The following is a 15,465-nucleotide window of genomic DNA, read 5'->3' as shown; positions in this document are numbered from 1 at the left end:
TACTGTATCAGGAAGGGATGTTGCTAGGGCAGGCAGTGTCCTTGGGCGGAGGAGAAACTATCTGGAACAGTGTTTTGAGGCTAGGGAGGAATGGGATTTTTAAAGAGAAATGTGATTTTAGAATTGGGGCCCAAGTACATGCACCCAAGCAGCCCATCATTCCAACTATTCTTATAATTATTTTTCCTCAGTCTGTTCTCCATATCAGTTGTCATTCTGATGAGATGTTTCACTTTCTCTTCTATTTTTTAATTCTTTTGATTTTGTTTTATGATTTCTTGGTGTCTTAGAACATCATTAACTTCCTTTTGCCCAATTCTAGTTTTCAAACAATTGTTTTCTTCCTTAAGTTTTTGATTCTCTGTTTCAAGTTGGTTCACTTTCTTTTCATAATTTTCTTGAATTGCTTTAATTTTTTTCCTAATTTTTCTTCAATCTCTATTATTTAATTTTAAAGTCCTTTTTAAATTTTTCCAACGACTCTTTTTGTGCTTGGGACCATTTGACATTTCTCATTGAAAAAGGAGGGACTTTTTTTTAGCTCCATTATCTACCTTTGAATATTAACTCAGATCTTTTCTATCCCCATAGTAATTGTCTGTCGTTGGGTTCCTTCTCCTTTGCTTACTCATTTTTATTTCTTTATTTTTGTTTTTTGGGTTTGTTTTTTTGTTTTGTTTTGTTTTTGTTATCAGTTTTTAGTGTAATCAAGTTGTAGTCTTGAGGTATGGGGAATGATGCCCCAAGTATCAGGTCCTTCTTACTACTGTTTTATGAGGTCTTTCTCTGGGCCCAACCTTGTTCTCTCCTTTCCACTCCTAAGCCTTAAGATGGCTCTGGAGAAATGAGGCTGGTGAGCTGCACAGCCACCCCTCACTCAAAACAAAGTCAAATGCAAGTCATGTCGTCATTTGTCTGATGTCATGGTCTTCTTCAGCAAAGAAGGATGAACACAATCCTGTGAGTAGATACAGCTGACTGAATGGGGACCAAGTTAGCAGGGTAACTCAACTCCTCCTCTCCTGTCTGCCTCCCCCTCCCCTTCCTTCTCCTTTCCAAAGGAAGATAAATGTGGATGGCCAAAAGATACCCAGTTGTTCCTTCCCTCCCCTCCCCTCCCTTCCCCTCCCCTCCCCTCCCCTTTTCCTGCCCTGTCCTCTCCCAAAACCTTAAACCTACTTCACCCTGAAGCTGGGACACCAATGGGCCCCTGCCTAAGCGCTCCTCTAGACCCTCCTACCTTTACTATGATTATCAATAGTAACTGTTGCTTTTTCCCTCCCAGCCTGATGTTTTTCTTTTTCCTGGCCTCATTAAAGGGACCATGCCCTGGCTACTTCTTAAACAGGCCTATTCAATGAATGGGCTTTGCCTCACCCTGAGTCCCTGCAAAGACCTTGGCCCAAAGGGCCCAAGGTCTCACAGTGCATGCTGGGTCATCTCCAGTCATCCTGATGAATATCTGGTCACTGGATTCAGATGGCTCTGGAGGAGATGTGAGACTGATGAGCTGCGCAGCCCTCCCTCACTCAAAACAAAGTCAAGTGCAAGTCATGTCATCACTTCTCTGATGGCGTGGTCTTCTTCGGCAGCGAAGGACGAACACAAAACAATATATATACTTGTTTGCATGTTGTAGCGCTGGACCAGAAGTCAAGAAGACCTGAGTCCAAATTCCAGCCCCAGACACGTACTAGCTGTGGGACCCTGGGCAAGTCACTGAAGCCTGTTTGCCTCAGTTTGCTCCTCTGTAAAATGAACTGAAATAAAGAAATGTGAAACGACTCCATTATATTTGTCAACCCCCCCCAACCCCCGCCAAAACCAAACAACCTAACAAACCACAAATGGGATCACAAAGAGTCAGACAAGACTGAAACAAATGAAGAACACAAAACCTGGGGATGGGTTGCCTTAAAAGGTGGTGGTTTCCCCTTCCTTGAAGTTTTTTAAGGAAAGATTGGGAAACTACTTGTCAGGTATACTGCAGTAACTGTTGCTGCTGTGTTTGGGTTGAACTAGATAGTCACTGAGATCCCTTCCAAATCTCAAATTCTGTAACTTTGGTCCAAATGGGGAAATAGTTATTCAGTTTAAATATTAACCCACTCCTCCCTCTTCCTAATAATATTGGAGGTCAACTTGGAAGGGATTGCATAATTCAACCATTGTGCAGGACTCAGGGAAGGTTACTTCACCTTCCCAGGCTTGCCAGGCACATTGCCTACATTAGAATAATTAGCATGCCTCATCAAGCCATAGCTAGATTGCACTGAACCTAATACTAGCTCTACTGAAATGACTAGTGTAGTTAAGACAAGGCATTTCCTTCACACAAGTTGTGTGAGCATTCTAGTTCTAAGAGTCCCAGTCCCAACTGGCTGGGTCTACTGGTGGGTTTTTTTGTAAATAAAATGAAAGAAAGAGTTCTTAGTTGAAGCTCTGGTGCTATTCTGTAAAAGAAAAATGAAGAGCTATAGAACCCTATGTGCCATGTTGCCTCCAAGATTATGTACTTAAGAGAACTGACGTTTACATAGTGCTTCATATACATTGTCTCATTTGGGTCCTCACAACAACTGGTAAGACAGGCTCTACAGATAATTATTGTCCTACTCTTATATAGGAGAAAACTGAGGTTCTGATAAGTGGTTTGTCATTACAGTTGTGCAGCCTTTTTAGTTCTGTAACAGTATCTTGAAGCAACATGGGATAGTGACTAGAGAAGGCTGGCCTTGGAGTACGAAAAACTTTAGTTTGAGTCTCAAAAAGCTTTGACACCTACTGTATAGCCATCTGTAACTTCTCAGCAGCCCCCAGGCAATTCTATAAGACTGCAAATTTCAGAAGAATTGCCCATTCGCATTGGTCAAGTAAGATTCTAGCCTGGGAGTTCCTTACAACTGATGGAGAGCCAGTGACAAGGCATCATGTAAGGGAGAGGCCACAGGGGAAGTTGAAGTAGGGTAGAGTAATATCACATTAATTCACATATATATATATATATATGTATATACACATGCATTAATGTGTATGTATGTGAATGTATGTATGTGTGTATATATACATATATGTATTTTTATGTGTATATATGTGTGTGTGTGTTCTGGATCCAATTCATCTGTTCTGACCTGTGGACCAAGATCCTCTGCCCTTACTATCTATCCTACCACTAAGCCCTCCAAACCTCCAAGTATAGCCATCTGACCTGCTGATGCCCAATTAGCATCTCAGGGAGTACCCATTTGCCCTGTAGCTGAACACTCTAGTATGTGTTATCTCTTTTAATAAGAGTATGAGCTCTCTAAGAACAGGAACTGTCTTGATTTTTGTGTTTCTATCCCCAACACCTATCACAAAGTACTTGGCACCTGATCCACATCACCTTTTTAATAACTGATTTTCAGCCTGCTGTTTCACAACCTTTGCCCTTAGCACTTGGTTGAACTTTTGCTGCTCTTTTAGAAGTTCCTCATTTAGTCCAGGTCCTTTATCAACTTGCCATTCTTGCTCCCCATGCTCTTTGTATTGCTCTTTGAAACTTATCCAGTTCCTAGTCATCTTTCTTGTTTTTTGTTCTCAGTTATTCCTTCATTTTAATTATCTGCCAGTCTCTGAGGCAATACCTTCTTATTTCCTGCCAGACCAATCATCCTGCAACATACCCTTTCCTCTTATTACTCAATATTCTTTTCCCATAATGGTCTTTATTCAAACTCCCACTCATACTGGCAAATTGGATTCCCAGAGAACCCCGAGGGGCTGGGTTATCTTTCTAATATCATTAGATCAAACCCCAATCCCAATGTGTTCTCGCTGATATCAGTCACCAACTAGTTAATATTTCCCTTATATCATTGATTGACAGCAGTGATTAACGATTAGCTCCCCAGTAACATTTAACCAATTAACATTACTTAGCTTTTACAAAGTCATATTTACTAAGAAGATTGAGTGAGAACAAAAGTACATACCATTCCCTCAAACCAGGGGCACACTCCTTCGATCCCTGGGGAGAGTGGGTTAAATTTTTTTTTAAGTTCGATTAATGTGTTTTGTTTTTATATTATGATTACAGATTACGCCCACTCTATGAGAAGTTTCTTGCAACAAAAAAAAACAAGCAAACTCGCAATCCAGTGATCTTATCTGAAAGCACATGCAATGTTCTATTTCTGTAGCGCTTCCACTATTTAAAAAGACCCTTTTTAGAACAGAAATCTATTTAATCTTCCACTGGGAAAAAAGGGAAGAAAAACAAAATCTGTGTAACAAATATGCATTGTCAAGCAAAACAAATTCCCTCATTGACTGTATATAAAAGTGTCTCATTTTGCACCCTAGCTATTTCTTCATCACCAAGTATTTTATATATTCTGTAGTCATTTTAAATGAAATTTCTCTTTCTTCCTGCTGGGTTTTACTGGTATTATATAGAAATATTGATTTCCATACTTTTATTTTATATCCTACAAGTTTACTGAAGTTATTGTTTCAATTAATTTTTAGTTGATTCTTTAGTGTTCTTTAAGCACCAGCCAATTAAAATCCTGGTAATTGTTGTCTATAGACCTTCCTGACACAACTCTCTTCCTCAATGAATTGAGTACCTGGATCACAATCCTCCTTTTTTCCTCAATTTCTGTCTTCATATGAGGAGAATATTGAATCTCCTTCAAATGCCCTAAACTCACAGTTGTTAATTTACTAAGTTCTCATGACCTATTCTTCCACTCTACCTCAGCCATACAAAGAGATGATCATATCTGTCTTTTGCCATCACCCACAAATGCACACTTTCATGTTCATTGAACTCTGAACCACCCTTATCTAAACACAATCTATTGGTATTCCCACTCTTCCTCTGCCTTCCAATACCAAACCCTGCTCTTCCTCCACAGTGACCTTCAATCCCTTGCTGCTCACTTCTCTCCCAGGCTATCGCCCCTACACTAGCTACGCTCTTTTCCTTTTCCCTTCTTGACCCTTTGATAAATCAGTTTAATTCTACACTGTCCTTTTTTTTCTTGAGTCCTTTGCCCATTTATCATAATTCAGATTGTACCCTGTCAAGCCTCAGGCTTGGATTGCTCAGTTCTATGCATATCCTATTGAATGCAAGTCCTGAATGTGTCCGCTGCAAATTTGTTACATAAGCTAAATTGTACCTTCACAAAGTTTATAGTCTAATTGTTTACAGACAATATACAAACAACTGTACAAACAAGATAAATAGGAAATAATAGATGGAAAGTATTGTAATTAAGAGGGATTTGGAAAAGCTTTCTGTATAAGGTGGAATTTTAGCGGGGATGTAAAGGAAGCCAGGAAGCAGAGATGAGGAAGGATGGCATTTTATGTATGAGGGACAGCCAATGCAAATGCCTGGAGTCTGAAGATGGAGTGTCTTGTTTGAGATATGGCAAGGAGGCCAGTAAAACTACATCAAAAAGTATGTGAGGGGGATGTAAGGTTTAAGAAAATTTAAGAGGTGGGGTGGAGAAGGTGATAGGTTATGAAGGACTTTGCATGACAATCAAGGGATTTTATAGTTGATCCTGCAGGTAATAGGGAACCACTGGAATTTTTTACTAAGTTGGTGACATAGTTGGACCTGTGTTTTAGGAAAGCAATATGGTGGCTAAATGGAGGATGGACTGGAATGAGGATAGACTTGTTGAGACAGATTGACTAGCAAGCTATTGCAACAGTCTAAGTGTGAGGTGATGATGACCAAGTTTTAGAAGAGAGAAGGTGGGATATTTGAGAGATGTTACAAGGGCAAAATTTATAGACCTTGGCAGCAGTTTGAATATGATGAGAGAGTGAGGAGTCCAGAATAATACTTAGGTTTTGACTCTGGATAGCTGAAAGGGGAATGGTATCCTCATCAGTAATAGGTAAGTTTAGAAGAAGAGAGTGTCTTGAGGGAAAGAGAATGAGTTTGATTTTGGATATATTGAGTTTAAAATGTCTACAGGACATCCAGTTAGAGCTGTCTAATAGGCAGTTGGAGACACAAAACTGGAAATTACCAGAGAGGTTAGGATAAGTAGATTTGAGAATCATGAGCATAGAGATGATAATTGAATCCAGGGGAGCTCAGGAGATCACCAAATGAAATGGTATAGAGGGAGAAGTGGACATAGGATGGAACCCTGTGAGATACCTAGCGTTATTGGGCAGGACCTAAAAGATTTAGTAAAAGAGACAGAGAAGGAGTGGTCAGATAGAACTAGGAGAGGATAGTGTCAGGAAAACCTTGGAGAAGGGAGCATCAAGGAAAGGAGGGTTATCAAAAGTGTCAGAGGCTGCAGAAAGGTTAAGAAGGATGAAGATAGAGAAAAGGCTATTAGATTTGATAATTAAGAGATAATGGTAACATTGGAAAGAGTAATTTGAATTGAATGATGAAGTCAGAAGCTGGACAGTAGAGAGTTAAGAAGAAAGTGAGTGAGAGGAGAAGTGGAGGTGCCTAATGACCTTCTCAAGGAATTTAGCCAGAAAAGAACAAAAGAGATATAGAAGAGTTAACATAGACAGGTAGATCAAGTGAGGGTTTTTTGAGGGTGAAGGAGTCATGGACATATTTATAAGTAGTAGGGAAACAGCCAGTAGACATGGAGAAATTGAAGGTAAATGAGAGAGTGTAGCATGATGGAGGGGAAAATGTGCTGGAGAAGTTGAGATGAAGTGAGATCACTTGTACATTTAGAAAGGGAAGTGAAGGAGGACACAGTGGCAGAAGGCATCTAGGTGATATGAGATAAGGAGGAGAGGAGAAGAAGAAATGAGATTTTTTTTTCTTTGAGATTTTGATTATGGGTATTTTTGAGTTTTTGCTGGGTTGTTGTATTGGTCATCACTGGCATCATAAAAATCTCTTCCTTCCTTCCTTCCTTCCTTCCTTCCTTCCTTCCTTCCTTCCTTCCTTCCTTCCTTCCTTCCTTCCTTCCTTCCTTCCTTCCTTCTTGTCTCAGACATACTGTGAAAATGCCACATCTTGCCCTAAATGCACTGATCACTGCTCTCTTCTTGGAAGATTTTGCTCTCTTCTTATCAAATGATGAAGGGAGGAAGCTTGTGTCTTTTTGGAAACAGACACAGTTCCTTGGCTCCCAGAGGCTTGTATAGATAGGCATTGGGAATATCATATCTGTTAGTAGACACTGATCTCTAGTGCTTCATACATATATAAAATATACTGACATTATTGGAGTGGGGGAAACTTCCAGGTAGGTTAATCAGGAAAGGTTTCATGTAGTAGCAACTTGGAGAAAGACACCAGTGGCATATTGGTCCAGTTTTTAGTATATACAGAACTGGGAGGACAGTTAGCATGTTAGATGACAGAATCAGAATCCAAAAAGATATTGACAGGCTAGAACACTGAACCAAATAAACCAGGATTATTTTATTATTGTTATTGTTATTTTTTGACCTAGACTTATGGTTGCACTGGTACCAGGAACTTGTAAGGAAACTCCCTCTCTTGATCTGCAACTCATTTGCATTTTATAGTCTTAGATAGTTACCTAGGAACTGGGAAGATAAGTGACTTATCCAAGGTCCCACAGCTGGTATATGACAGAAATGAGACTTATACTCAGGTTTTCCATACTCCTAGGTCAGTTACTTTGTGTCACCCTTAATTTAAAAGAAATAAATGCAAAGTCCTATATGTGGGCAAAAAAAAAAATCACCTTGACAAGTATAAGATCTGTGAGGAAGGGAAAGCATGGCTATCCAGCAGTTCATATGATCTAAGTATCTGAAAATGATCTGGGGTTTTCAGGGGACTCCAAGCTAAATATGAGTTAACAAATGTGATAATAGCAGCTAAGAAGCTTCATTCAAAATTAGGCAACATTAAGAGAGTCAGAATGTCCAGGAATAGTTCCATTATATTCTGTCTTGGTGAGACTACATTTGTAGTCACAGCTGTTCAGTTCTGGATGTCACATTTCAGTAAGGACTTTGACAAACTGGAACTGGAAAGTACTCTGAAAATGGTAACTACTCAAGATCAAGCCATATGAACATTCATAGAAGGAACTGGACTATTTTAACTTGGAGAAGAGGATGATGATTTGGGGAAGAGAAGGGGATTGACATCTTTCTTTGAACGTTTAAAAGGCTGTCACTTAAAAGAAGGATTTAACTTGTTCTATTTGAGAGGTAGAAGGTGCAAGGTGGCATGTTTAGACTTGATATAAGGAAAAACTCCCTAACAATTAAACTATCCAAAGTGGAATGGTCTCCCTAAGAGGAGATTAGGTTTCCTTCCATTGGAGGCCTTCCAGTGAAGGCTGGATGAACACTTGTCAGCTATGTCCTAGAGGGGATTCTTTTTCACGTATGGTTTAGAATAGCTGGCCATTGATGTCTCTTTGAACCTGAGATTGTGAGTTGTGATATGAAATTATTTAAAGGAGTGGGAGATAAGAACTGTGCATGACATTTATTTTGAATATTACTTAAGGTCAATAAAAATCTAGAGGGGTCATTATGATACGTGACAGTCTTAATGAAGGATACATTTTTTGTTTTGTTGTGGGCAGGGAGAAGAAATCACATGTAAATGCTTCTTAGGTCTAGTGAAGAGGTGGCCAAATAAGAAATCTAGAGTTGTTTTCAAGGAATAGGTGACTGGACCTGAGAAGGGGCATCAGTGTACTGCCAGGTTCATGGTATCTCTTCCCATAACAGGCTCTACCTTTGCAGGAGCCCAGATTCATTTGGGGGTAAGGTGGGGTGGGCTGTTGTCTGTCTCCCAAAAGAGGTCAGGAATCAGATTTCTCTATACTGTCTTTCTGTATGTGTCTCTCTTTTTTATTCTATCTTTCTTTAACTTTTTTCTGTGATCAGTTCTCCTGGTCTTTGCTTTGGTTTTTACTGAGGGAGGGCTCCTACTTCCCTGCAAACACAAACACTAGTGTTCCTCTCTACCTTGGAACTGCAACCAGAACCCCTGCTCCCCTGTGACCTACCACTGGTGCTCCTTTCCACCCTGGAACTGTGATCCAGAACTTCTCATGGCCGATAGAATTGCCAGTCAGCACCGTTTGTACCCTGTGCCAGCAAAGGGTCCCCTGCAATCTCTTTCTGACGAGTTGTCCTATCCCCCCTTATGGTCTCTAGGTTGAGAGCTCCTAAAGCTGCTGCTGTTACTATTGCAGCTGCCACCAGTGCTCACCTATGGTGCTGCTGTGACTGTCTTCTGGGCTGGGCCACAACCCAGTGTCACAACCTCTGTTGTCAACTTCTTAAGACATCTTAGGCTGGAAAAATGTCTCACTCTGACCTTATGTTGACTCTGGATCATTCCAAGGGTGGTAGACCTTACTCATGTTGTAGACTCCAAGAGAAAATTTCCTAAAGTCTCTAGTGTAAGAAGCTGGCAGTAAGGACATAATGAAAGACTACCATCATCTTGCATGTCTTCCCAGAGTTTTCTCCTTCAGCAGCCTGAAGTGGGGTTGGCCTCTTTCATTTTCCCTCTTGAAGTAACTCACCACTTGAAGAGTCCTAAAGAAAGCTAACATAAAAAGTATCTCAAAGGGAAATTGGTGTCATTTCTAATACTGTCAGAGACTACAGAGGGGGAAGATTTCTCTGCAAGAGTCTGTCCCTCATAACATTCAGTAACCAACCATCTTTGGTGTGACCCTGTCTCAATGGGGATGAATCCATAGTTTCTGTGTCATCCCTTCAATATGTTTATCATTTAACTAAGAGCCACAACTCAATGGAGGTGCTTCAGTCAAGCAAATCAAGGATTCTTCTGATCTTGCCTATAACACCAGAATGACAGAGGTGTTGGCATCATTTCTGCATCAGAATCACCCAGGGGATGACTGTCACTCAAATAACAAATGTTTTGGTTAACAACTAAAGTTCATGTAACACCCCTATCTCCAAACAACAGCCTTGTGATACTGAGTGTGTGTAGGGAGATGTGGCCACTCACTGGTTGAAAAGACCTCTGGGACCATGATATTGTGTACCCATGCATGTATAGGGAAACATGCCTTTAGCTTGGTGGAAAGACTACAGGGAAAGAGAGAGAAAATGGGGAGACATGATGGAGAAGAGGTGAGGAAGTCTCCACTTTGTTGAATAGTTAACAGGACCCTCCAGAAACTCATACGTATGGAGAAAGATGTCACTTGGACATGCCCTTTAATTCTCAATTCCTCTGCACCCAGAGCTCACTGGTGTCTCCTTAGGGTAGATTGTTCCCTCTTTGGTTGAGTTGAGATTTTATCTCTTTCTCAAGTCACAGTCATTTTACTCTTATTTTCTATTGCCTAAACTAGTCTGTGTAATTTTCCCTATTGATTTTACTACTTTCTTGGGTTAAATATATTTTCTTACTATTCTTCTTTGATTGTTGTGTTAACAAGTGTTTGGTGGGAAGGGAAACCAAGCTGGTGAAGATTTAGCTGTTACCTTTCAGGTTTGGAATGGGATGGGCCTCCTTTACACATAATTGTGAGTGACCAGGAAAAATAGCTTTTATCATAAACTACACAAAGGGTATCATATCCCTAGACTGCAAATATCTAGCCCAATACCCCTATTGAAGATAGGAGAGTGAAGGAGTGAACATGCAGCTACTTCCAGCCTCCGACTCCCCAGAAATAAGGAAATTGCAATTCTAATCTATCTATATATCATCTCTATACCCTTGCTAAATTTGGCTTGCTGTTGATCCTAGTGGCTCATTTGGGGCAGCTAGCTGGTACAGTGGATAGAGCACCAGTGCAAGAGTCAGGAGGACCTGAGTTCAAATCTCACCTCAGACACTTGACACTCACTAGCTGTGTGACCTTGGGCAAGTCACTTAACCCCAACTGCCTCATCCTGGGTCATCTCCATTTATCCTGATGAATATCTGGTCACTGGATTCAGATGGCTCTGGAGGAGAAGTGAGGCTGGTGACCTGCACAGCCCTCCCTCATTCAGAACAAAGTCAAGTGCAAGTCATGTCATCATTTCTCTGATGGCATGGTCTTCTTTGGCAACGAAGGATGAACACACACACACAATGGCTCATTTAAAAACCTGTTAAGCTTCTAGTTGTGCTTTGGGAGTGGGAAAGAAAGTAAACAGACACTAATATGTATGTACTTAATACAACAACAACAAAAAATAAATGGAAGGAGGATCATTGATTGTAGGTATCACACATTTAACAATTCTAACTTGGAAAGCTAATGTATTAAATTCATTTATAAAACAATAAGACAAAGAATAAATAGAAAGATCTAGTAATATATTTCCTACAGGAAGCCTGCTTAAAGCAAAAAGAGCCATTGATTTAAAATAAGGGATTGTAAAGATTCATTGTGAGTCATCTGATTCTGGAAAATTAGGACATTTAATTATGACTATAAGCAAAGTTGAGTTTAAGTTAGGAGGTATTAAGAAAGATAAGGATAGTAACTATATCCTAACATATAAATAAACATATATAATTATATATTATAACATATTATATATACACACATATGTATATTATATATATAATTATTAAATATATATCCCCCTAATGGAATAGAAACTAAATTTAAACTAAAATTTTCAAAGAAGAGTTGACTAAATTTCCAAAGTATACAAATAAAAATATTGATAATGAGATATTTTTACAACACCATCTTCTGGATACAGTGAGTAAAAAAGACAAGTTTGAGAATTGGATAGAATATTGAAAAAAAATTAAATATGTGGGAAAAAGTAAACGGATTAGCTGATTTAACTTTTAATTCCAATATGTTTCCTGTACATGTTTGATGTTGGTGTTACTTTCTTGTTTATATTTCCTTTCAGTATAATGTCATTTCCATGTTTATCTCCTTTAATATTGCCAATTTTTTTTGTCCAAAATAATTCCAAAGAACATTAATAAAAATTGTTCACACTCTGGAGTATAATAAAATCATAAATTAAGAAAAATAAAACTTTAAACACTGCTCTTATGGACAACATAATATTAGGTGATGGGTTGGTACATTAAAAAAGATAAAAGACAGAAAAGATGAGCATAGCCTCTCCTCATACGAGGGGTTTATCAAGGACCGAATCTGATCAGAATTATGTGTGTGGGTCCAGAGCAGAGGGGACCCCTAGGAAAAAGACTGCAATGCTCCAGCCCCTTGGGCTCAGTGGTGATTTTTTGTTTGGTTTTTAATGTTAGAGAAGAAAACAACAGCGATAGTAAAGCATAGCAAAATGTAAGGGATGCAGTTAAAGTAGTTCTTAGCTGTTTAAAGAAGCCAAGGTCATTTCTTTCCGTGTTTCAGTTTAGTGTGTTAGGAAGCTGCTTGCTTATAGAAACAGTTTTATGCTTGGTGATCAGGTTCATAAATTAATTAGCCTTCAGAAGCCTATTATAGCTTAATCATGCAAGTATCTCTAGTGTGAGTTGTACTATAGACTCTAATTATTACATATAACACTATTTAACATGATGTTCCCTATCCAGGACATCCAACTCCATCCCATGCCTCTGCATAGACAAAAGCCCTTTTTGGAATGCCCTCCTTTGTCTCCTCTGCCTTTTAGAATTCTAAGTTCCTGCAAAATACAGAACAGGGGTCACCTTCTTACACACAGTCTTACTGATCCTTTGTTGTTTGTGTTCTCTTTCCTCAGAATTACTTTATTACTTCATATATCATTTGTAATCACTTTCTGGGTACATGTTGTAACCTCTCCTCTCAACAGAATACAAGTTCCTTTAGGGCAGAGTTGATTTTATTTTTGTATTTGTTGCATCTAGAAGAGTTCCTTGCATGTGGCAGGTGGTTTTTTCTTTTTGTAATTGAATTGGACATAATTTCTATGGGAAAATGATTGCATTTTGGGCAACTATTAAATGTGTTACATTCCAAAAATGAATGTGTCAGTTGGACTGGCTGTACCTTTATACTCGTGCTCACTCCTCCCTGAAGTTATATTATAACTTGCTCTCTTCCATTTTACCTGATGAATATTCTCTCTCTCTCTCTCTCTCTCTCTCTCTCTCTCTCTCTCTCTCTCTCTCTCTCTCTCTCTCTCTCTCTCTCTCTCTCTATTTTTCTTCTGTAATGGCCTAACCAATATTTTTTTTTTTATGACCACTGTATCGGGGGAGGGAGAGTTTTTTGGTTTCATTGATTCCAAAAGGTTTTGAAAAAACCCTGAGTAATGAATACTTATGGAATGGGATGTTTTGGCTAGTTGAATTCTTCAGTAAAATAGAAAACCCTTTTTGTTCTAAAACTTGTTGAAAATACTTCTAAAATTAATATATTAATCTTTTTTTGCTGCCTTATGAAATATCTGAAACTTTGATTTGAGATCTAGAAATTTTTGAAAGGTGGACATTCTGATACACCTTTGATCATTTTTATCCTTTTTATTTTTATGAAGAAGAGTGGGTTAGATGTGTTCTAAGCTCAGGATATACAGTACAAGTTATTTTTTAAAATGAGATCCTTTGTCTTCCCACAGTTTGGCACAGTGGAAAGGTCACTGGCTATGGAATCAGAGCATCTGAGTTCAAATGCTGTCTCTGCTACTTATGGTGTGCATGACCTAGGGCAAATCACTTAACTTTAATTTCCTGATTCTGCAAAATTGTGGGGTAGTGGTGTGGAATGGATGACCTCTTAGGTATCTTCTGCCTTTAAATCTATGATCCTGTTTTCCTTTAGGAAATTGTATGTATTAACAAAAGAGAATGTCAATGAGTTTATACTAAAAAAATTAGAAAAACGAAAAATTAACATATCTTAAGACAAGCACAAAAAAAACAGAGCACTAAGATGAATGGCAAAATTAATAGAATTGAAAGGAGAAAAATATGTAATAAAGAGCTACTTTTATTTGTTAAAAGACCAATAAAATATATGCCTGATTATTTTATCAAAAAGAAGAGGAAGAAAAACTAAATTGATAAAATAAAAAAATAGAAGGGAGGTAAATTTAACAAATAGTAAAAAAATAAAACTGTTAAGGAGACTTATACACAATTATATGAAAATGACTTTGAGGATGTAAAAGAAATTGATGAATACTTTCAAAAATATTAATTGAATAGAAGAAAACCCCAAGAAATATATACTTAATAAATTATACAAGAAAAAATAATCAAACACTATTAATGAACTGTAACTTTAAAAATTATCATGACCAGATAGATTTATGTATAACTTCTATAAAATATTTACATTAAAATTCTAATGCTTTATATGTTTTCAAAAATAAGTGAAGATCACACTTTATTTACTTCTCTCAATAATAACAAATATGTTTTTTACCATCAAATGAGGAAAGGATGAGGCAAAGAGATCTAGAGATCAGTATCATTAATGTATATCAATGCAAAAAAATTATGTAAAATACTGGCAGAGACTATGGCATATCTAACTATATGTATGTATGTGTATATTTATTATTATTTATAATATAATATAAATACAAACATGATTCAGTATTAGGAAAATAGTAAGCATAATAAGTCATCCTAACAATAAAAGTAATTTTAAAACCATGTTTATTTCAATAGATGAAAATGCTTTTGCTAAAAATGCTATTTTGTGTTAAAATCACTAAGAAGTGTAGGAATAGAAAATTTTTCTTTTAATACAAAAGAAAGCATTTATTTGAACCCAAGTCACAGAGAAATCATATTATTTTTCCCACTTAGATGAGAACTAAGTTTTCCTCTTGTCTCATTAGAATTTCATAGTCCTAATAAAAGAAAAAAAAAACCACAAAAATTGACAAAAAGGAGAATAAAATGTCTATTTTCTAATTATAATTGTCAAAAACATCTGAAAATTTTTTTTATAAATGGGGCATAAGATAAACATAAAATAAAACAAAACAACTCACCTTTAATACTTACTACCTATGTGACCTTAGGCAAATCACTTACCCTATCTGGACTTAAGTTTTCTCATCTGAAAAAAAAAGAGGGAGTTGCTTTAGAGGGGTTTTGGATGCCTTGTTTTTCTAAATTTGTGATCCTACCATCAGTATTTCTGTTACCAATGCAAATGAGAGAAAATGTGAAAGAAAGAGAACTATTTAAAATAATGATGAGATGTATTCAATAATCTGGAATTAAACTACCAAGATAAATGCACTTATATAGACCTACATAAAATTTTTTTTTTACAGAAATAATGGGAGAACTAAATTGCAAAGTGATTCAATGTTCATCGTTAAGAGGATAGTGTAAAATAGTATGCATTAGACTATTTCCCTAATCTATAGATTTAATGTTATGGTGATGAAAATACCAATAACAAACTTAATAAAATTATTCAAAAGAATAAAAAAATTTATGTGAAAAACAGAATGGAAATGATGGAAAACAAAAAGGGAGGAAGGGGGCTTACATTTCCCAACCTCAAAGTATGCTTTATACCAATAATTATAAAAAGTATCTGGTACTGGATTTTTTTTAAATTA

General features: G+C 37.5%; 1 protein-coding gene across 2 annotated transcripts in view; it reads left to right on the top strand.

Annotated features, from left to right (window-relative positions):
- LOC140496785 (uncharacterized) overlaps window positions 1–15,465 on the top strand; it is a 125,340-nt gene that overhangs the window by 16,746 nt on the left and 93,129 nt on the right. Inside the window, exon 2 of one of the 2 annotated variants that reach the window (XM_072596986.1) lies at window positions 1,286–1,784. The exons of the other annotated variant lie outside the window; for it this stretch is intronic. The gene's annotated coding sequence lies outside the window, so the exon portion shown is untranslated. Of the gene's footprint in view, window positions 1–1,285; window positions 1,785–15,465 lie in introns of those variants that run through there. 2 annotated transcript variants of the gene reach the window in all.

This window comes from Notamacropus eugenii, chromosome 1, assembly GCF_028372415.1.
Source record: "Notamacropus eugenii isolate mMacEug1 chromosome 1, mMacEug1.pri_v2, whole genome shotgun sequence".
Classification (NCBI taxonomy): domain Eukaryota; kingdom Metazoa; phylum Chordata; class Mammalia; order Diprotodontia; family Macropodidae; genus Notamacropus; species Notamacropus eugenii.
This window is presented reverse-complemented; position numbering and strand designations above follow the sequence as displayed.